Below are 22,994 nucleotides of genomic sequence, written 5' to 3'. Positions count from 1 at the left end.
ATGCCATTAATCGTCGGCATAAAAGCTAAAGCGGGAAATGGACAAGTGTGGATCGGTCTAAATCTCCTCCGAGTCTTCAATCTTCACATAAGGGGCTTAAGTTTGGGCGGTCTGAGTCCGCTAGAGATTTGAATTATTTAGTGACGATAAGTAGCGCAATCTGGCGTCTTGCGTGACCGCAAGTTATCTTTACTCTTCCGACCTTCCTGCTAGTGTTCCCAGACGTACGGAGACGAAGCTGCAGTATGTATGCGTATTTCAGAGTGACTCGCTTTAAATTCTCACTGATGTATGCAGCTTCTACACATCGGTACAACTGCAAGCTCTGGTCAATTTGGAGGCCAGCAGCTCGTTTGATAAATTTGGAAGTCGTTCCGAAACCAATTTTTATACTCAGTTGAGCAGAGCTCACAGAGTATATTAAGTTTGATTGGATAACGGTTGGTTGTACATATATAAAGGAATCGAGATAGATATATACTTCCATATATCAAAATAATCAGGATCGAAAAAAAATTTGATTGAGCCATGTCCGTCCGTCCGTCCGTCCGTTAACACGATAACTTGAGTAAATTTTGAGGTATCTTGATGAAATTTGGTATGTAGGTTCCTGAGCACTCATCTCAGATCGCTATTTAAAATGAACGATATCGGACTATAACCACGCCCACTTTTTCGATATCGAAAATTTCGAAAAACCGAAAAAGTGCGATAATTCATTACAAAAGATAGCTAAAGCGACGAAACTTGGTAGATGAGTTGAACTTATGACGCAGAATAGAAAATTAGTAAAATTTTGGACAATGGGCGTGGCACCGCCCACTTTTAAAAGAAGGTAATTTAAAAGTTTTGCAAGCTGTAATTTGGCAGTCGTTGAAGATATCATGATGAAATTTGGCAGGAACGTTACTCCTATTACTATATGAATGCTTCATAAAAATTAGCAAAATCGGAGAAGGACCACGCTCACTTTTAAAAAAATTTTTTTAAAAGTAAAATTTTAACAAAAAATTTAATATCTTTACAGTATATAAGTAAATTATGTCAACATTCAACTCCAGTAATGATATGGTGCAACAAAATACAAAAATAAAATAAAATTTTAAAATGGGCGTGGCTCCGCCATTTTTCATTTAATTTGTCTAGGATACTTTTAACGCCATAAGTCGAACAAAAGTTAACCAATCCTTTTGAAATTTGGTAGGGGCATAGATTTATGACGTTAACTGTTTTCTGTGAAAATGGGCGAAATCGGTTGATTCCACGCCCAGTTTTTATACACAGTCGTCCGTCTGTCCTCCGCATGGCCGTTAACACGATAACTTCAGCAAAAATCGACATATCTTTAATGAACTTAGTACACGTGCTTACTTGAACTCACTTTATCTTGGTATGAAAAATGAACGAAATCCGACTATGACCACGCCCACTTTTTCGATATCGAAAATTACGAAAAATGAAAAAATACCATAATTCTATACCAAATACGAAAAAAGGGATGAAACATGGTAAGGTAATTGGATTGTTTTATTGACGCGAAATATAAATTTAGAAAAAAACTTTATAAAATGGTTGTGACACCTACCATATTAAGTAGAAGAAAATGAAAAAGTTCTGCAGGGCGAAATAAAAAACCCTTAAAATCTTGGCAGGTATTACATATATAAATAAATTAGCGGTATCCAACAGATGATGTTCTGGGTCACCCTGGTCCACATTTTGGTCGATATCTGGAAAACGCCTTCACACCACTCCCTTTTAAAACTCTCATTAATACCTTTAATTTGATACCCATATCGTACAAACTCATTCTAGAGTCACCCCTGGTCCATCTTTATGGCGATATCTTGAAAAGGCGTCCACCTATAGAACTAAGCCCCAACGCCCTTTTAAAATACTCATTAACACCTTTCATTTAATACCCATATCGTACAAACATATTCTAAAGTAACCCCTGGTCCACCTTTATGGCGCTATCTCGAAAAGGCGAACACCTATAGAACGAAGGCCCACTCCCTTTTAAAAATACTCATTAACACCTTTCATTTTATACCCATATCGTACAAACAAAGTCTACAGTCACCCCTGGTCCACCTTTATTGCGATACCTCGAAAAGGCGTCCACCTATAGAACTAAGGCCCACTCCCTTTTAAAATACTCATTAACTCCTTTCGTTTGATACCCATATTGCATAAACGAATTCTAGAGTCACCCCTGGCCCACCTTTATGGCGATATCTCGAAACCGCGTCCACCTATGGAACTAAGGATTAATCCCTTTTAAAATACTCATTAACACCTTTCTTTTGATACCCATATTGTAGAAACAAATTCTAGGGTCACCCCTGCTCCACCTTTATGGCGATATCTCGAAACGGCGTCCACCTATGGAACTAAGGATTACTCCCTTCTAAAATACTCATTAACACCTTTCTTTTGATACCCATATTGTACAAACAAATTCTAGGGTCACCCCTGGTCCACCGTTATGGCGATATCTCGAAAATGCGACCACCACTCCCTTTTAAAACCCTCATTAATACCTTTAATTTGATACCCATATCGTTCAAACACATTCTAGAGTCACCCCTGGTCCACCTTTATGGCGATATTTCAAAATGGCGTCCACCTATAGAACTAAGGCCCACTCCCTTTTAAAATACTCATTAACACCTTTCATTTGATGCCCATATTGTACAAACAAATTCTAGGGTCACTCCTGGTCCACTTTTATGGCGATATCTCGAAACGGCGTCCACCTATGGAACTAAGGATTACTACCTTTTAAAATACTCATTAACACCTTTCTTTTGATACCCATATTGTACAAACAAATTCTAGGGTCACCCCTGGTCCACCTTTATGGCGATATCTCGAAACGGCGTCCACCTATGGAACTAAGGATTACTCCCTTTTAAAATACTCATTAACACCTTTCGTTTGATACCTATATCGTACAAACACATTCTAGTCACCCTGGCCCACCTTTATGGCGATATCTCGAAACGGAGTCCACCTATGGAACTAAGGATTACTCCCTTTTAAAATACTCATTAACACCTTTCTTTTGATACCCGTATTGTAGAAACAAATTCTAGGGTCACCCCTGCTCCACCTTTATGGCGATATCTCGAAACGGCGTCCACCTATGGAACTAAGGATTACTCCCTTTTAAAATACTCATTAACACCTTTCGCTTGATACCCATATTGTACAAAAAAATTCTAGGGTCACCCCTGGTCCACCTTTATGGCGTTATCTCGAAACGGCGTGCACCTATGGAACTAAGGATTACTCCCTTTTCAAATACTCATTAACACCTTTCGTTTGATACCCATATCGTACAAACACATTCTAGAGTCACCCCTGGTCCACCTTTATGGCGATATCTTGAAACGGCGTCCACCTATGGAACTAAGGATTACTCCCTTTTAAAATATTCATTAACACCTTTCGTTTGATGCCCATATAGTACAAACAAATTCTAGGGTCACTCCTGGTCCACCTTTATGGCGATATCTCGAAACGGCGTCCACTTATGGAACTAAGGATTACTCCCTTTTAAAATACTCATTAACACCTTTCTTTGGATACCCATATTGTACAAAAAATTCTGGGGTCACCCCTGGTCCACCTTTGTGGCGATATCTCGAAACGGCGTCCACCTATGGAACTAAGGATTACTCCCTTTTAAAATACTCATTAACACCTTTCATTTGATACCCATATCGTACAAACGCATTCTAGAGTCAACCCTGATCCACCTTTATGGCTATATCCCTAAATGGCGTCCACCTATAGAACTATGGCCCACTCCCTCATAAAATACTCTTTAATGCCTTTCATTTGATACACATTCGAGGGTTTCCCTCGGTTCATTTTCCTACATGGTTATTTTCCCTTATGTTGTCACCATAGCTCTCAACTGAGTATGTAATGTTCGGTTACACCCGAACTTAACCTTCCTTACTTGTTTTGTGCTGGGTTTGGTAGCCACTACTTAACATGAACGCTTTAGCCACTTCAATGTGAAAAACAGGCAAGGCGTTTCATTTTTATCTTATGACAACGCAACAAAAGCGTAAAGTACCACAAAAGTAATACTTGAGCTTAAGAATTGCAACTACCAGAGATAGGTAGACCGTAACTTACACTCCAAGAGGAACTCGTTCAACTGTTTTCCAAGTTCATCTCCATTGTCTACAACAAATGCTCCAAATCCGTAAAAAAATCCTTAGTAAAAGCAATGGGTTATTGGAATCTTATGACATTGGACCCACACGTGAGCTCATATCTGCAGGCCCAAGCAATATGCATCCATTCATACTCTTGTTAAACCATCATCCTTTGCCTTAAATACTGTAGGTGGCTTTAGGAGCTCTATCCCAGCAAGAGAAGTTAAATCAAAATGTGTTCTTTTCCACAGCTCTGTGCTTTTTTTTAAAATCCTTTATGGAAAGTAACCCTCCCTACTTAACTCGGAATCTCTGCTAAGAATCTTTATCAACTATTCCACAGCGGTATCAGAATAACTATCTGTATTTGCCAAAATTACTCCACACAGAACAGAAACGTCATCATCATCCCTGGCGGCCTATTTTTTCCATTCGCGTTTTTCGTTTTTCTACAATGATCACATTGAGAAATTACCAGGGTCGCAGAACTAAAAAAGCGGACAATTTCACTAATTTCACTAATTGTGTCAAATTTTGTTGCTTCCTCTAACTCAAACCAACGTTGCATAGTTTTAGGCAGAAGTTCCATGTGCAAATGACTCGTATGATTACTGTAAATTTATGTATATCCCTTGAACCAAGCCAAATGACAAAGCTTTTGTTTTTGAAAAATATAAAATTTAGTCGTAGATTAATCCACAATTTAAAATATAATTCCATCATTAACCCTTCAGGCGAAAAACGAAACTTATCTGCACACAACTGGTCCAGCACCAATATCTCTTAAACCAAGCAAGATTTTCTAAACTTTGTTTTTGCATTCTATAGGCACAAACAAATATATTAAGACCCAATTTGTCTCAGCATTTTATTTAAATTGGTTCAAGAGATATACACAACAGGAACAGTAATAATCGAAAAATTTTTTAATGTAATAACGCTTTAACCGTTAAAGGTATAACCTCGAGTCAAATTGTGCCGTAATCTACGAGTAGGTAGCTATATAATGCAACAAAAAAATTTGGAAATTTTACTTGGTTTAAGTGGTTTACACAAAAAGCAATTAGTAGTCAGCACGGTTCGATCAACAGATAAAACGCATGTAGAAACTGAACCACTACTGATGGAACCTTGAATCAAATTGCGTCTTAATCTGCAGAAAGATGACTTTAAAATGCAGCAACAAGACTTCAGAAACTCTTGCTTGCTTCAAGACATATAAGGTTTAATGATGGCACTTTATATCCTATTGTATCTTAGTCTACAAACAGACCTCTAAAGTACTGAATACATACTTGTACTAGTACCAAATAAGTACAAGTACTCAAGTACTTCAAATCTAAGTACAAAGTATTAGTACTACGGTACTTGTACTTCGAATCCTTGCAAGTACACGAAAGTACTTTTTCTGATAAAATATGTCAGTTTGATTCATAAATAGAAAATCAAAATATGAGTAAGTAGAAGCAACAAGAAGTAAAACAGCATATCAAATAAGTACAAATTGTACAACAACTAACAATATTAAAGTAGTTTTGCGTTTGCTTTCATTAGTACTAGCTTTTCAAACGAAAATTCCGTGACTGATTGCCTTCTAGGACTATATACAATGCCTGCTAAGGAAAATAAACGCTCTACTGGGTCCGAGGAAGCTGACGGTGTATTCATTTTGAGTGGTAGGTCCTTCATAAGAGGTTGTGCCTCAATCTAAGAGTAGGTACCTACAGTAGACTGGGTCGATTTATTAATCAATATCGCGCCACCGATTTTTCGATAAGATTTGGGCTCAGGAAAAAAAGTTCCACTACGCATAACCAAACAAATAATTTTCGAGAAATCGTTCACACAAATCGTCCCAACCTAACCTACATAATGCAATAAGAAAAGTTATGAGATTTGGCTTGGTTCAGGAGATATACACAGTAATCGGTTGGATCGTTTATGATAGAACTTTGAAACAAATTGCGGATCAATCTACATTTAGGTAACAATTTAGTACAAAACGAGAGTTAACAAAATCTTGCTTGTCTATATGGATTAATCGGGGATTGCCCGAATTGCTTTAAATGTATGAAAATTTATTTCAAGCTACGTCATGCCTTAGTTGTTGTAAAGTTTTTCCCAATTGCCTTCTTTCGCATATATTTTTCCCAAATTATTAAATAAATTATAAAATTAAAAATTGCTTGAAATAAATGTTAAAGCAATACGGACAATCCCCGATTAATCCTTATAAAGAGGCAACATTTGGTTAATTCGTTGTAGTTCTATAAATAGAACAAAAACAGCGATAATAAAAAGTTTCTATGAAACCGCCTTACAAACATGCATAACTTCAACACATAACTACATACGAAGTGTGGAATGTGTGGAAGATAATATATGCGAAAGAAGGCAATTGGGAAAAACTTTACAACAACTAAGGCATGACGTAGCTGAATGCGTTTGTAACCCTCTCAACTATCGTAGGAGTGCGGGTTCGACTCCCACTCCCGGGAGAAAATGCTTTGAAGAGATTTACAAGGTACAATCGAAACAGCTGTCGCCTTATCCGTCCTGATGTCACGTTGTTTAAATTTTTCCCAAATTATTAAATAAAAAATCTTGCTTGGTTCGAAAGATACAGGGTAAATAATATGCTGGGTCATTTCTGTACCGAGAATTCCCAGTTTTACCTTGAAGGGTTAATGAAGGAAGTTTATGTGAAATTGGGGATTAATCCACAAGTGGGTACCTACAAAAAAGAAAAGTTTACAATTTGGCTTGGCTCAAGAGATATACACAAATCGACAATAGTTATCGATAAGCCGATTAACCCACTGGAACGACACTCGGAAGTAATACAAACGCGGTGCCGTTGTAGACGATGAGTCCCAAAAGGTTGATATTCTGTACTCCACAAAAGCACGGCTGCTTTGCGACAGTGACAATTTTTATCGTGTGGTGGAAATTCTTCAAAGTCATAAAACCTTCCATCATACGCCGGATTTTTTTTGTCATTACCCCTTACAGCCAACGTCTCAAGCTTCTCTTCTAGTATGAAAGTCGTTTTCCTCCTCGCGTCACGATAAGAATCACATACAACGCATAACCGTAGCGCACAACTTTTCCCAGCAGTTGCCGCACACCTCATTACGATATTTTCCGAGCTCGCTGGAGTCCTATAATGTCCGCTTATATGTGGTACGTAGGAAATTGTACATTTTTTGTTTAACAGAAGACGCTAAATTTAAAGAACCCAAAGTGAGAAGCCCTAGCGCTAAAATCTAAAACCGCGATTTCAATGCTTTGGTTCACAGCACCTGGTGGTGACGTTTTTTTCTATCACAGCACTAACGCACCGATTACGCTTTAAGCTTCACTTTTTCTGGCAATTGTGCGAGATGTTACAGGACCCTATTGCCTTCCTTTGGTCCATTAATCGCATTCCCGGTATGGCGATTATGCCGGCCTTTGCATTCACAAGTTTAACAATGCTGGGTACATGACCTCAAATTCTATTCCAAGGGCACAATTGCATATGGGATTGATAACGAGTTACACATTTGTAGAGCTGGCCGCTTAATCCAATACAGGCGCTCGTTTGCAGCCGAACCTCATGGTAAACGGGCGCTGAAAACTTCGCTGGGTTCTTAAGCCGAGCAAGTCTCCTCCGCGAAGCTTTCTTTTTCTCCACCATGACCCTAAATATAACAATCGTTGCTTACCTAGATTACGCAAGATGCGAATGAAGAACAAAGAGTTGGAATTGGGCATGTCCGCCCAACTGGGGCTGCTTGGCTGAAAGTAAATTTTATATTAAAATGACTTTGAATAAAGAATAAAGATATTATACACTTTTTATTAAAGGAAACTTAGAAAGCGGCTTCTTCTTTTGCCTTTATTATATATAAAATGGTTGTTTTTAATATTAGAACATGAAAGCATTTTCCTTAGCACGAGCTCAAATTCCAAGTTGTTGGTTGATATGCTTGACATCACGAATTTGCAAATCCTCCTCGGTAGCACTGCAAAACAAAAGCCGAAAAAGTTTACAGTAATCATATTGATAACAATAACAATGAAGTAAAATAAAAATATGAACAATCATCAGTGCCATAAAACCGTTTTTGAGGGTATTGCTGTGAGCAACTTGCTACCGGAAGTTTTCTTTGCTGTTTCGCAGTTTGAATAACTTTTAGTTCGTACTGTACAACTGCAACCAAGCACAGAGTGAATAAAACATTTGCTCTCTTTAGTTTTCGTGTATGGTAGATTCGTTGTTGTTATTGTAGCGCTAAGGACACTCCCCGAAGGTTTAGAGTAGTGTTATTGATGTTGATGGTCCTTTGCGGGATGTAGATTTGGTACGTTCCGGCCACAAGCACCATTAAGGCACTAGCCCAACAATTTCGGGAACGATTTAGTATGACCACATGATACCTTCTAGTCCATAACGCCCTCCCACCTCGTACCATGATTAAATTGGGGTCGCCAGAGCCTCGGCTGCTAAAGAAACAGGATTCTTCACGGGCAAGTGAGGTTGACAATTGGGTTAGAGAAGCTATAAATTGCGCTGGCAACCCCTTGAATCAATTCTTACAACAGGCATGCCGGTAGCGAGTATATTCTAAGCCCCTAACTCGCTGGGGGAGACTTCGTAAGTCGTTTTGCTTTTATTAAAGAGTTTGGCTCGACTTCATGTTGCTGGTAGTAGAAAGAATTTGGTCTGTCTTTGCCCTGGGCATTCAATACACGTTGTATTAATTGCTTTGTTTCCCAGTTACTTATGGCTTCCCTAGTATGTGGCTTTGTGAGTCCACAGAAGGGCTCTGGACTGTTGAACGCTATCTATGAATTTTCCTGTTACTTTGTTGTTGTTGTTGTTGTAGCGATAAGGACACTCCTTAAAGGCCGTAGGGAGTGTTACCGATGTTGATGGTCCTTTGCCTGATGCAGACCTGGTACGCTCCGGTAACAAGCACCATAAAGGTACTAGCCCGACCATTTCGGGAACGACCACATTAAACCTTCTGGGCCATACCGCCCTCCCTCCCCCTAGATCCATCAGGAGTTCGGGGTCGCCAGAGCGTCGGCTGTTAATTAAACAGGATTCGCCACGGGTAGGTGAGGTTGACAATTGAGTTGGAGAAGCTATATAATGCGCGGGTATATTCTAAGCCCCCTAAGCCTTTGGGAGGTTCCTGTTACTTTCATATGCCCTGTATAGTTGTTGTTGTTGTAGCGATAAAGACACATAGGAAGCATAGGTGACTATTGGCTTCAAACAGTATTAAATGTCTAGTACACACTTTTGAGAGAAGGCCCCCATGTTTTGCAATAGAGTCGAGTGCAGGCGAAGAAAGCTCTTGATGCTTTGTTTAAACTAGCATCTACATGATCATTCCACGCGAGGGTTCTGACTAGTGTAACTCCGAGGTATTTTGTTTCTATTGAAAAGTGGCTTTTGGTGCCACCCAGTGATGGTTCTGTCATGGATAGTGTGTTTTCCAGGTAAAAGACACTAGGAAAGTTGTGTTAGGATATAAGTCATCGACTGAGTACACACCCTTGAAGGCATGCCCTAGTAAACACAATTGACTTAGTTGTCCCTCCCAACTCAAGTTGGTATTTCACTAAGCAGTCGATATCAAATTAAAATTCGGCAACTGACTGCCCACTCCAACAACTATTCTCTAAATCATCGGAAAATATTATCTTGTTAAAACAACAACAACAGAGGAACAGAAGAGAGCACATCTACCGTATCTGCTACTACAGTTATACATTTGAACTTACATTTGCATTATAATCATTTGATATTTTTCTCCTGTCGTTCGGGTAAATGGTACGTTTTCTTCTTAGCTGTCTGTTTATATTTCGAAATCTGTAGGAATATTAGAAAGTAGTTTTGGAACCCATTAGACATAAGATTCACAACAATTACATGATAACTCTGTTTGTTGATGCCATCACGAGCCTGCAGCATAGCATTGGCCAAGTCTTTAGTCTCCCTATTAATACGTTCCACCTCTTGAGCAAATTCTTTATCAGCAACCGGATTGGTAAGAAGATCGGTATGAGCCCGACGTGCAGGAAGTTGACATCTGTCGACAAAAAAAAAAAAAAAAAAAACGTTTGAACACAAGTTCCACTTAATATCCACTCACTTTTTAGTTATGATCTCTTGCTTTTCGCTAATCTCCTCAAAACGTTCGGCTAAACGATGTGCAGTCTCATGTATATTTTCACGCTCTTTCTCCAAATCAGCAATTTCTCGCTCTTGTTGCTCTTTGCTCAGCACAGTTCGTGTCGTTTCAAATATTGTGTGCGTAGCAACTCAATGGATTGTGTGAGTAGTTCATACGATTCTTGTAGTGTTGGTGTACTTGTCTTATCAACAGAGATTATGGGTTGTGTAACATCACGTTTTATTTATTCTTAATGCGATCCACAAATGATGGTTCTAACATGCGATTCAATTCAGATTTGGCTTCTAATTTAGGTAAAATTGTTTCTGTTTCCTCTTTAATTTTGACAGACTTCACTAGCTTTCGGATCAGCGATGAGCTTAAGACTGATAACTTGGCCGCTGCTGAGTAGCAATAAAATACCAAAGGGCATTTGGAGTAGCACGAAACCGAGTACCGCGTTGATGCGTTCGCTTGTATTGATTTTAGTACAAACGATGTATTCGGCATGCGAGGGTATTGCCACAGGGCTGATGTCTGCGTCGACTGTGTGGGATGGAGATACAATTTAGGGAATTTGTAGTTCTTGTTATATTCTTAGCACGAAAAGTACCCACCATCACTTCTGCAAAACGTTGTAGTTCGGATATGAAGTTTATGGTGATCGCATGCAATCCGGCATTGTGGTAAGCAAAGTATCACTGAAGGAAAAAACAAAAGTTAAACAATATAATGCGTAGAAAAAAATGGGTAATAATCCTAAGAGGCAAGGCATCGAAGGCACAGTTTCAGCGACAAGCAGCTTATTATATGTGGTTGTATTAACAGTGCCTCGTCCAATCAAGGAAATGCGGCCACTCCCGAATTATCGTCGAAATCCTCTAACTACAATGAAGCTGGCCGTTTTAAAAAGTTGGTCCATAAGGATATTGCTGTTATAGGGGTTGGTCCTTTGTACCTTACAATCAAAAATATGGTTATCTGGATAAGTAAGAGTTTACCTGGTAACAATATTAGGACCGCAGTAGGGTCATAGCAACTCGTGACCCCTTGGGAAGTCCGATTTACGATTTACTCTTCTGATGAATTAGGGATTTGGAATATGAGAACGGATTTGACCGGACTTGGCCTCGTTGTTGTTGGCTCCAAATTGCAACATCATGTTCCACGGCTGCTTAATATAACTACAGTGTGCGTGGAATGATTCATTCAGTCTATGTTAGGTCTTCACGAAACCGCCAGTTCAATCCCGTGGTAGGAAGAGAAAAAAGGTGGAGCAGCAGTCCATGCCCCTCTCCCCTCTTTGACTGGGACACGAACGACTGTTTGACCATCGTCAATTGGAACCCCACAACACGTTCGCTTAATGCCACCATGGAATATATACGATCCTTACATCGGGTGAATGCAGTACATGCCTTACGATCATGCCACTTTCAAAGATACTCTGGTCTCCGCGAAAGAAACATGCCGACGTATGCAGTCATTGGACCATGTTGTGTTATCAAGAACGCTGGACACACCAGTGCGAACCGTGGGTAGTCTGAGTTTTTGGCACCAGCGCTGCTACGATGTAAGCATCCAATCCTTACACTATCTAGACACATGCTTCCCTCTCTTACACCCAGGCGCGTTTCAAATTACTATCACTATACTTTTAAAGACTTTCTTTAAAGATTACGACAAGCAACCAAGCTTAACGCTAAAACGAGTCCCCGAAATTGAGATGGGTATGCCTGCCGAGAAGACGGTACATACGAACATACATACATACCTACCATTGTTATCAACTTCCCGAGAGATTACTAAATAAGATTAATGCGCCATTTAGGGGTGAAACCGGCATAATACGGCACCCCTCCTAAGTAGAAGAATACCGGAATACGCTCGAAGTTCCTTTTGTTGTTGTAACTGCGTAAACATTTCTCAAGGCTTAGTGTGGCGAATATTTGCATTCAATTTATGGAAATCAGTGCGGTACGCTCCAGTAGTATTACCATTTGACCTTAGCCCGACTGTGGCGGCAACGAAATATTTTAATTCTGCAAATTCTCTAAGCGTCTTAACCCTGAACTGAAGCAAACATTGCTAGAGAGAACATTATCAGGTGCAATATTTCAATACAGAGGGTTCCTTAATTGGGAGTTTCAATGTGACAATCACGTGACTGGTCGATCAGTACAAAAACAGAGCAAGTGGAAAGAAAGCTTTAGGATATGCAACCTCCTCGCAGGGCTAAATAAGTTATATGTATCTAACCCAGCCAAACACAACGGAAAGGTATCCATTGAATTTGGCGAAAGTCATGTCGAATTCTTCGGCGGCTACAAAAGGTTTGATAACTCATCCACCATTTACTTCTGGTGCTTCTGATAAGAGGAACTTCAAGCCTCAAAAAAATTAAATAAATGAGGCAGTACCCTATGACGTCCGATAATTAAAAATTGGCTTTGCACTTTTTGAATGCTTTCAACTTATCCTAACTCACGGAGGAACATTTAATTAACCCATGGTATATTGTTCCTGAACATTAAGGGATGGAATCAAACGGGTGATTATAGTAGATATAACTTGTTATCTGGCTTACCGGATATTCCGTAGGAGCATTGGCTTTAAAGCTTATTGACATATTTAAAGTTTTTAACACACCGTTTCAATTGTATCGGGCAATTGTATATCCTCGATTTTGGATCGTCCTTCGGCAAAACTAACTCCAATAATACGGCCTCCAAAACATGAACTGTGTACTCGGATGGATGGATGACCGGGCTGGCGTCCACTTCATTAAAGGGCTGCAAGAAAATGAAAGAAATATTATATGTCGAGGATCATAACATAGTCTGCTCTTTATTACTTACCTCTTCTACCTCCTCAGCCTCGAGGAAGAGTGTGTGATGTAAATTACCATTCGATTCGGCAATGATTAGAGTAGGTGGTAATGATGGAATGATTAAAATAGCGCAAGAAGCCAAACCATACTTATTGTCGCTTTCTGGTGTAATTGTAAGCGGACCTTGTAGGCGTGGTCTGAATGTGAAAGTTGGAGTTTTGTTTAGTGAAGTCAAACAATAAAGGAAGTAAATATTGAAACAACTTACTTGTAAGTATCAAGTCCAGCCATTAGGACATATATATTGCCATTCTCTCGCAATACAACGATGGGCCATTCAATGCGTTCTGAATTTTTCTAAAATAAAGTTTTTATTTCTTTTGCTATAACAACTTTGACTCAGTTCAACTAAACTCACTGTGGTTGTATCATTTAAAGTTTTTGTTGTATTGCGATTATTATTCAGCGCATCTTTTCTACTCTTGTTGTTTATTGTTGTTGTAGAAGAAGAGTTCAGTACGCCTTGGTCTTTCAAATCTACCGCCGGTGCTCTGTCAAAATCAACCGACATCTCGCCAAGCAAGAATGTTGTTGGAAATGAGCTGTTGAGGCTGCTGTCGGATTTAATCGGTACTGGACCCACTTCCAAACATGACGTAAAGTGGAATTGTCGTAAACGCTGTAAATCAAAGCGAAACATTTGAAAATTATTAAAAAAATTGTAGTAGAATTTAAAAATTTACGAAATCAAAAACGAGCATCCGCTCAAATGGTCGATCTCTGTTTAAGAACGACTCTGGCAAGAATTTCCCCTTTTAATAACCTGGCTCTTCAGGAAAACTCTAGTTACGACCTTACTTGTAAACGCTTTCTACAACAGAATCCGTCTAGATTTTTTGATAAAATTGTTCCACCAACATATTCCGCATCAGGATCAAGTCGTCTAGCTACTAAACCATGCGACACAACCAACCAGATTGAAGATACCTCCGAGGAACTTAAAAAGTCAACTCCGTACGCACTGTGCAGAAATGTGTCACTCAAAAAGTCAGCCGTACGAAGAAAAAGAGCACAGAAGGGAGCCCAGAGACATCCACTAAACGTCGGCAAATAAGTATGGCAACAATTGCTCTGTGAACTCCGTTCTCAAAGGCAAATACCCTTTCGGATGTTCCACGTAACTCAGCTTTTGATGAGCTTATGCTGAGCCGTGAGGTGTCCGCCTATCGCCCAGCTTTCCTAACGTTTCTTGCATGATTCTACTTATCACCTTGGGACACACACCAGATACCACTACTAGTCATTCGTAATCAGTATAAACATGCACTTAGCTATACCTGTTAAGTTGACTTATTACTTATGCTTTACGTAATACAAATCCAGTGAAATTACACTGAAAGACACTGCTTCATGGATAACTGCTTCACGGATGCAGTCTAACCTCACTAGGTCCTGACCAGTTCAAGGAAGGGCCTTAAATACCAAGAGCGTGGGAATCATTTGATGTATATTCGAAAAAAATTCCGCCATCTCTTATCGAATTTTGTTTGCATACAGACCAGTTTCACCATTGTGCCATCTTCACTGTTATTTTTCGTTCTCAAACTTCAACTTCTCAACCTGTCAGAGTTTCGATAAGCAAAATGAAGCATAGAGAAAAGCAATTATCGTCCCTTCTATGCCAAGAAATACAGCAAAGATTATCTCTTTGCTCTCAATCGATACCTACACATCGCGACCACTTCATGTAGCGAACTCTGAGGAGCGCAGCCCTTGAGATAAGGCTACCTAACATATTCTAATTACATGTGAATATCTAAGTGCTCTTCATCATTATCATCATTAATGAGCGATTAACCTATCCTATCCAAATTTCGCGATAACTGGCGACAATAGGGAGTATCAAGGCATCAGGCGACGTCAAGTCTTCCTCCACCTGCCTCTCACAACTCAGTGGAGGTCTTCCCCTTCCTCTGCTTCAAAGTGTCGACTGAAATACTTTCTTGGTCTTCGTCCATTCGCATAGCATGAACTAGCCAGCGAAGCCTTTTGGCTTTTATTCGCTGCACTATCGTCACAGGCGGCCACCGTGGTGTGATGGTAGTGTGCTCCGCCTACCACACCGTATGCCCTGGGTTCACACCCCGGGCAAAGCGACATCAAAATTTTAGAAATAAGGTTTTTCAATTAGAAGAAAATTTTTCTAAGCGGGGTCGCACCTCGGCAGTGTTTGGCAATCGCTCCGAGTGTATTTCTACCATGAAAAGCTCTCAGTGAAAACTCATGCCTTGCAGATGCCGTTCGGAGTCGGCATACAACATGTAGGTCCCTTTCTGCCAATTTGTAGGGAATATCAAGAGGAGCACGACGCAAATTGGAAGAGAAGCTCGCCTTATATCTCTCCGGAGGTTATCGCGCCTTACATTTATTTATTTTTTTTACTATCCTCACATTCGCGATAAGCTAATACAGCTCATCGTTATAACTCTTTCGATACTCGCCGTCGGCATTATGGGCAGGGCCATAAATCGTCTGGAGAAATTTTCTCTCGAAAACTTCAACATCCGTTTGATCTTCTCTAGACATCGTCTATGATTCTAAGCCATACATCAGTACAAGTATGATTACCGACTTGTAAAGCTTGATTTTTGTGCGTCGAGAGAGGACTTCACTTTTCAATTGCCTACTCAGTCCAAAAAAGCACTTTTTCAGTCTCGAATGTATATCCGTTGCCTTTTTGTTGCTATTACTTTATTCAACATCTTCGAGCGCGCCTATAATTCCACACAATTAGGATAAAAAAGCATAAGTATGTACCTAAGTGGCGAATAAAGGAACAGCAACAAAAAAGCAACACAAAAGCAACATATGGCTGAGTGGATAAAGGCATCTGCCTTTACACTAGTATAAATTATGATTGTTGGAGATTTCGAGTTCAATACTCAGCTCCCGAAATGCTAGCTGCTAAAGAAATGGAATTCAGAAACATGACCTAGTAACCATCGCCGTTTGTAAACTTTGTAAGTTTTCTCCTCATTTACCGCAAGACCCACTTGTTTTGCTTCTTTATCTAATCCCGAGAAGAAGGGACTCACTGCGCGCTTGTTCAGGCTAAGTATTTTTCATGCTTCATAAATTTCGAATGTCCTATTGTTATCTACTTCTAACTTATATCTTTGTTTAAACAAAATAAAAATCTTAAAAACACTAACACTGCAGCTAATCGCAGTGCAACAAACTTAACAATAAATTAGATGCTTGGATTAAAAAATGAAATTACAATACCATTTTTTATCCATAGCAACACTTACCGTATTGTATTGTCCGAGAGTAAAACCAGCAAATGTGAGTCCGTAGGCGAAAATGGATGCCAGCGTAACTGACGCAATTCCAGGTGTGGATTGTTGTTAAATAGCTAGAATTTAATTTATGGCGCTAAAAAGAGACAAGACGAAAAAAAACAACAACAACTAAATTAGACAAAGAAAAAACTAAGAGGAAAAAAAGACAACGCTAAAGAGTATAAACACTGTAAACATAGTTTAAGTAGTTAAAATATGAATACTTATTTCATTAGGCACATCTTGAATAAAGAGCAAGAGGGCGCAGAGCTAGACAGAGGGATGACAAAGAGGGGAGACCAAGGAAGCATACGCTCCGCTAGCTACTTGTATATGTTTGTAACTAAATTATATAATTTAGTTGGCTTAGTGCGGTTTAAAATGTTACCAAATAAATTCACTTAGAAAAGCCGTTTTCTGAGCCACCAAAAACAGAAACAACAGCGCCTGCATCTTGCTGCAATTTATGTATTGCACATGTGTGTGATTAACATAAAATATGTAATTTAGGAATGCAAAAGCAAAAAAAGGTGTACGTAAAGAAAAGTAATGTTATTGTTATTTGTCGACTTTAAATAGATAAATATTAACTAGAGCTCGCCCCAGGGCTGAAGTTAAACCAAAACAGACGTAACTGAGAAAAGTTTCGTCGAATTCCTGTTGGTAACAACCGGTACCCGCTGTAATGTTTTATTATCGGTTTACTATCGCTCGTTATCGATGGGTTGCAAATGTGTCGCCGATTTTAGATTGATATTTTTTCGGTATTTTTTCCATTTCAAACGTCATTAGTCGTCGTTAACAAATCGATAACAAATTTCTAGCACTTAAATAAGAAATCTACAAGTTTTGCGCTTTTCTATAGCAGGTCGGCCATTTTCAATAAACAATTTCAACTTTTCGATCAACAGTCGATTACTTTATGACACGTATCGATAACTTTACGATAAATAATCGATAATTTTTCGATAAAAAATTGATAAAGTTTTAAAAAGAAATCGACAACTTTTCGCTAACATCGACAGCAAATCGGTTTGCCAGATTACGTTGAAGAGTACCAGCTTCGTAGGAATCGGGAAGGACTTCTCCGAGCCATTCCAAGCTGGAGAGGATAATTTTAGCAGCAGAACTAAACCGTGATGGCACATTATTTTATAAGAGCGTACAATAACTGGCGTATGCTGATGATATTGATAGTATTGGCCTTAAAAAACGCGCCGTGAGTTCTGCTTTCTCCGGATTAGAAAAAGAGGCAAAAAACAGATCTTGCGGTAGATGAGAGCAAAACGAAGTACCAAGAAAAATGGGCACATTCGCGCCTTGGCAGCCACTTCCACTGTGGATATAAAATCAAGACTGTGAAGGACTTCGTCTCTCTGGGAACCAGCATCAACAGCAAAAATAATGTCGGGGTCCGAAATCAAACGGAAAATAATTCTTACCAACAAATGCTCTTCTGACTGACTTGGCCATTGAAAAGTAAAGTCTTCTCTCGAAGAACAAGAATCACACTCTGCAGCTATTTCATCATACCTGTATGTATGGCTCAGAATCATGAATGATGTTGAGAGAAGATGAGGGGGCTCCTGGAGTGTTCGAGAGAAAAGTTATCCGGCCCTGTCCGTGATGCCGACGGCGAATATCGAAGGAGGAATAATTAGCAGCTGTACAAACAGAGCTGCCGTGACTAGTTACGAAACGCCCAAAATCACTAAGGCTGTGAAGCGCCAATTAATGATGACGAATAGATTCCTTTATAGCATGAGTAAAGATGTTTACCCTTCAATAATTAATAAACGTAATTACGGTTATGTGGCAACCTTTTCCTCTTCATCGCAGTCATAATTTTTTGCTTTCTCTTTTCTCTGTTCTCAGTTCGCTATTACAGTTCTGGATTGTTTTGGTTTGTCCGAGCCTGGAGTCCTTTTCTTGGTGTCTGATTCGCTCATACCTCAAATCTTTTCGGAAGTTATCGCGCTTTGCATTTATTTTATTTATACATAGCTCTCATATCAACTCCGCCGTGTACATACGCATAACAACTTACATTAGGAACTACGCGCAACTTGCTGAGCTCACCCACAACATAAGCGAAAATGTTTTCACATTAAAAAATCACAGGAGACTTACTTAATAAGTTAATTTACCTGAAAAAGCAAGGGATGGGTTAAGAAAACAACGAGTAAGTACCATCCAGTACTACTTGCTGACTTTAGCATACATATGAAGACTTTGCATACATATTAAGAGTTTCGTAAGTACATACTCATATACCCCACAACTTTGATAAACTCAATTTATGTGCGTACATTGTAACAATCCAAAGCAGAAGTCATTCAGGCCTAGCACTCCTATACGAATACATACATACATAGTTCCGTATGATTAAGAACATTTCAAGCAATGCTTAAATTGGTTATCTCTCGGTTTGTTGTCGCCTGCAATTCCCAAGATGCCTATATATAGAGCATGTGTGATTTTTTATTCGGATTACAAACGATGTTAAATTATGCATAAAGCGCGGTATAAAATGCAGTTTACATAATCATGTACCAACTCGCATATTCACATATCATCTTGTACGTTCAAGTTTTGTTTGTTTAATTAAGTTCTTAGTTACATCGTTTGCTCGGGTACTGATAAGCGTAATAGACCAGCAACTCATATAAGAAGATGGTTAGAAATGGATAGGATTTACATATGTATTTGTCTCACAATTTGTTGCTTTTGGAAAAATACAAGACTGCCTTTTTTTCTTTTTGGCACTTACTGAAAATTCAAAAGAGAGGAATGTAGACTCATGACGGGTATTCTGACTGGACACTGACTTCTGGTGTTACATGCTTTTAGATTAGGCTTGGTCAGTGATAGCAGATGTGGGAAGTGCGGGTTGGAGGAGGAAACGATCGAGCACGTTTTGTGCTCGTGCCTTGGCTAAGACTCCAGCTATTAGGAGTGATAAAGCTGTCAGATCTAGAAGCAGGAAGTGGGTTCTAGAAAGCTTCTAGTATTTGCCAAGAGGACGGATTTATTTTATAACATAGGTCCTGGCTTTTGATAGGGTTTTTCAGTTTGGTCGCTAAAAAGAAACTTTTGGTAACACTACGGACTCATTCAGTCTATGTGAGGTCCTCATGGACCGGCCAGTTTATCCTAACCTAATCTACTGAAAATACAAAATTTGGAGTAATGAACCTCCGAGAAGATTAAGGCCACTTATTTTAATATTTCCTACAAGTTAGTTTATGCGGGTACGTACAGCATCTGTAAAGACAAGGTAGTTCCCGCTGAGAGGTCATCATTCACAGGTAACTTTTGGTTGGATCAATTTATTCTGTGTTGATCGTTAAATCAATATTTTCTTAATGCAGGTTCGCCGTAGTTCCCCGATTCATCGATTTTGTTAGAAAAGACACATTCATAGACTCAGCATTCATGCTTTTCATCCGGCTCTACAATTTGTTATCAAATTTCCAACGGCGATAATGGGAACGGGTATTTTCATAGATGAGCTGATACGGTATGTCCGCTGGAATGGGCGATCGAAAAGGAAGGGTTAAGAAGTAGAGGAATGAAAATCTCCTCAAGGGAAGGAAATATATAAATAGAAAGAGTGTAATACTTGGCCTTAAGGTCAAAATGATTGGCATCGAAAACTGGCGTTTCCGTTATGTCACACAAGTGAATAGAAGTCGATAAAGTGTGTGATCAAAACCCAAGCTAGCTTTGTGTGGTAATTTATTTCACAACCCGTTTTAATATTTCCTGTTCACACGCTGTGATATTATTAATCGATGTGACGCCAGACGGCAAACGAAAATAAATTGCCAGTGTCGTTTTCATTTATGGGTCAATTGAATTCTCACTTTGTTGTCAAACGCGTTTGACGTTGTATGATAAGCCGTTTGCAATGACATGACCAACTTTGCGTCCAAGTTTTACCTAGTTGCAACCAAACATGGGAAGATAAAACATAGGCAATCATTAAGTATAAAGCCAAGACTACAAGGAAGGCAGATGAAAAGGTGGACGAAGATATGGAGATCAGTAAAGGGAGTGAGGTCTGGCTTGAATTGTTTTGCAGACCCGATAGATGCTTTTCGCCTAATCGATTACCCTCTTACTTTCGACCATTAGGCTAATCGTTCAATTTCGAATATTTTGAATACTATACGGAATGCACCAGATATTGGGTGTATCGATTTCGTCGTCTTCCTAGCTGCCTAGCAATCAGAAGTACTCCCTTCACGCAGAGTCTGTACGTCAGTTACCAGGTCACCATTACCAAATCTATTCGGTTTTGAAACCTTCTGTCATCTGCGGGCTTTTGGAAAGCTATACGGATATTATTTTAATCAGCCAGCATCTGCAGACTATCTAACACACGCCGTTCTGTTCCACATTTTTGTCTTCTGAGTAAGCGTCTTACTTTCTAAACTACACAATAACGCTCCAATAAACCGGGCGTAGGCAGCGTCTTTTTTTTCCAGCGCAACCCGATGTTTTTCATCATACCAGAGGTTTGAGGTCGCGGGCTCCCTGGAAGAGAGATAGAAATGTGCTCCTACTGCTCCCAGCGTTAAATATCTAGTCAGCAGATGTAAGAGCCACAGTATTAGTTAGCCGTCTATTTTGAGAGCAGTTTTACGAACGCCAACTATCGATTAGTCGAAGCTTCGCTACTATTCGAATACCATAAACCGACTAGAAAGCACGCTTTCGGTTACAAACTGAAGTCTCAGCTTGATCGTTGCGAGAACTGGCTTCGCAAGAAAGTGTTTTTCCATTAAAGTTAAATTAAGATTGTTACACACTTATTGTGTTCTTTTCTGGCAAAAATGTTACCCTCATGTTGCACTATTAAATTCTAACTTTTGAACTGGGTCACCTGGAGCTATGTATAATTACTCTATTTGTAGGTAATGAGATCCCTTTTCTTATCTATTGGAAAACATTTTGTGAAAGGAACACACAAACTTACGAGAGAGCTGAGAAAATCGATAGGGAGACATTATTTTCAGAAAAGATAACGCCATAAGACATTTCTCTAGATACATACAATGCAACACTAATGCTTAAACCCAGCTCTTGTGCACGCTATAAAAATATTACTTATACGACATGTACAACGATTTATTAGAGAGAATTTGAAGTCAAAACCTATCAACTCAATAACGCAATTCATACTTTAAATTTATACAATAAGCCTTTGAAAAGATTTTAACAAAGGATATAAAATATTTTATTTCTTTTCATAGCTAATTCACGACAGTTTGTTGCTAAAAACAAGCCTTGCAATAATTTGCATATTTAATGATGGCTCCACCCATTAATGGCCAGAAGCAGAAAACCATTTTTAGGCAAATGGATACATCTTCATTGGACATGTGACAAATGTGGACATACATATAAATGAGCATATGTGTATGTATTTAAATAAGAAAAAAAAAGACTCATAAGCCAACGTAAGTGCAACATCATACCAAACTCCAGGATATGCGCGAAAAAATGTCAAATAAATGTAAGAGGCGGTATTAAATATGTATGTATGCATTCGAATACGAATAAAATGGGGATAATGTAAGGCAAAACCGAAAATAAGAAAAATTAATGCGAAAAAATTAAAAACACAAATAAAAGAAAAAGAACTTTTGACCAAAATAAAAAAAAAAAAAAAAATGGGAGGATGCAACTGATATTTTTAAATGGTATTTTTAAGCGAGCGCTCTTATAGATAGATAGCGCCACAGGGTATACGAAATGGTCACGAAGGAGTGGGCGTTAAAAACACACACACACATCAAAATACACACACAAATACACACACTCATGCAACATACCCTGCAAAAAATAGTGCGACTTATCCCTAAGAGAGCGGACGCCGATTTATATCTTTTGTCTACATTGGGGCATAATTGATCCCCTCTAGTCACTTTTGGGTACAGTTGAGGCTAGTCAGGTTGAAATCTGTTTAGCCCATTTTAATAATCATACAATAAAGTGGTAACGAAGTGAGTTAATAAAATAGAATATAGGTTCTTGATTCGAATTGTTTAAGAACAAGTAAGGACAGGACTGTCGTCGGCTGCGCCGAAGACTTCATACCTTTTATGACTGGGGCTGAACAATAATCTTATCCCATTCGTAATATACAAATAATCGGGTGTATAAGATATAAAATATATGGTGAACAGATGTTCACACCTAAGCAATTTTTAAGATAAATTTTAATATATAAAAAACACGTGTTACAGGTTTGAGGCCAATGGACTCCTTAACTAATTAACTAATTTTGTATTTGTTTTGCACCCCGTGTGTAGTTTGATCTAACTTGAAATATAGGATAGGTTATATCTCAGAGGGGATTCTAAGGGCGCCCGCGATTTAGAGGTACTATGACATTTTTTTTAATACAGGAGAGTCTTTAGTTGTTCCATGTGCAATTTTTAAGCCGAATTTCAAAAGCAACGAAAATCAG

At 39.0% G+C, this 22,994-nt stretch overlaps 1 pseudogene; it reads right to left on the bottom strand.

Moving 5' to 3' along the window:
* Positions 1–8,031: 8,031 nt before the first annotated feature.
* Positions 8,032–22,994, bottom strand: part of LOC137235640 (nuclear pore complex protein Nup88-like) — a 180,897-nt pseudogene continuing 165,934 nt past the window's right edge.

The sequence above is a fragment of the Eurosta solidaginis genome, unplaced genomic scaffold, assembly GCF_040869045.1.
Source record: "Eurosta solidaginis isolate ZX-2024a unplaced genomic scaffold, ASM4086904v1 ctg00000623.1, whole genome shotgun sequence".
Taxonomy (NCBI): Eukaryota; Metazoa; Arthropoda; class Insecta; order Diptera; family Tephritidae; genus Eurosta; species Eurosta solidaginis.
This window is presented reverse-complemented; position numbering and strand designations above follow the sequence as displayed.